At 43.6% G+C, this 1,632-nt stretch overlaps 1 pseudogene; it reads right to left on the bottom strand.

Moving 5' to 3' along the window:
• Window positions 1–343: 343 nt before the first annotated feature.
• LOC148024802 (pyrophosphate-energized vacuolar membrane proton pump 1 pseudogene) lies at window positions 344–1,375 on the bottom strand (annotated as a pseudogene).
• Between the last annotated feature and the right edge of the window lie 257 nt (window positions 1,376–1,632).

Below are 1,632 nucleotides of genomic sequence, written 5' to 3'. Positions count from 1 at the left end.
AACAAAATACCGACAATCATCAGCAAGAGCTCATCAGTTTTCTTACTGCTTCTCAGAGCCCAAGCAAACATCTTAGCAATCTGCTTCTGGGACTCTAGGAACATCGTTGTATGCCTGGCCTCCAGATCATCACGAAATCGCTCAGACTCTCTCTGGATCTGAAGTTTCATCTCTTCTAATCTAAGAAAGCGCTCCCCCAAAGTGCAGATCACGGAGACCAATCTGAGAAAGCGCTCCCCCAAAGTGCTGTCAACTGGGGGTTGTTGATGCCGCAAGCTGGACTTTGAAGAAGTCCTATGGTTGAGGAATCTGTCCATCTTGAAAGCCTTCGCGGCCTCATAGTCTATACTGCGGCTGCGCTTCTTGTGGAGAGATGTGTAAGAAGTATCATGGTCATCCAGAGACCAGTTGCGATACCAGTATTATCACTTATGGGACCATATGCATCTATGGCTAGATAGGTGGCAATGGTACAAAGAATTTCAAGAGCTGCAACTGTGATCCTGTACATGGCTGCTAGGGTATGGCTGACATAGATGGCAACAACAATAGCAAATATTGGAACAATTACAGACTTGTAGCCAAGTGCCAAACCAAATATGACATTGGTAGTAGCAGCTCCTGTCCTGCAAGAATCAGCAACATCCTGGATTGGTTTGTATGTATTGCTGGTGAAATACTCTGTAATGTAGCCAATTACCAACCCTACCCAAAACCCTACTCCAACACAAAAAAATAGTTTCCAGCTTTGAACCATCTTTGCACCACCGTTAGGATCATATATGTAAAACGTGGATGGTAGTGCCAACAAACAAACAAAAGCTGCACCGAATGTCATTAAGATGGTGGATATCAGCAGCTGTCTCTTCAGTGTAGATTTAATATCCCTTAGATTTGAGATCTCGAACACATCAGTTGCGAACAAGGTTGTGATGAGGCATGCCACAATGCCCATAGAGCTAATGAGTAGAGGGAAGCACATAGCAGTGAAGTCATGATTTGTGCCAAATGATGACATGGAAGCCACAACAAGAGCTGCGCAAGAAGCTTCAGCAAAGGAGCCAAATAAATCTGAACCCATTCCAACAATATCTCCCACATTATCACCCATATTGTCAGCAATGATCGCTGGATTTCGCGGATCGTCCTCTGGGATATTCCTTTCTACTTTTCCAACAAGATCTGCTCCAACATCCATAGTTTTGGTATAGATTCCACCTCCAACCCTTTCAAATAGAGCCACGAATGAGCATCCAATCCCATAGCCAGTGATGGCCTCAAAAAGGCCCTCCCAATCATCCTTGCAATAAAGCTGGAACAGTTTTATAGTGATGTATAAAACTATGAGGCCATTAGCAGTAAGTAAGAAATCCATCACCAAACTTGATTAGAAGGCGATTTTGAATACTTTGCCTATCCCTTTTCTGGCTTCCAAAGTTATGCAAGCATTCGCATATGTTGCGATCATCATGCCCAAAAATCCTGACATTATGGACGTCAAAGCTCCCAATATAAATGCAACTGTAGTGAAAATTGCTGTAAAGAGAGCTAGGGCACATTCCTGCTTTGGATCGTATTTGCAAGGCTGGGGCTTAGTACTAAACCTTCACACGAGAATATAGACCCTCATCA

Source organism: Lygodium microphyllum, chromosome 15 (assembly GCF_053477565.2).
Source record: "Lygodium microphyllum isolate KBCC chromosome 15, Lygodium_microphyllum_v1.1.10, whole genome shotgun sequence".
Taxonomy (NCBI): Eukaryota; Viridiplantae; Streptophyta; class Polypodiopsida; order Schizaeales; family Lygodiaceae; genus Lygodium; species Lygodium microphyllum.
The sequence above is the reverse complement of the archived record's forward strand: the minus strand, read 5'-3'. Positions and strand labels throughout refer to the sequence as shown.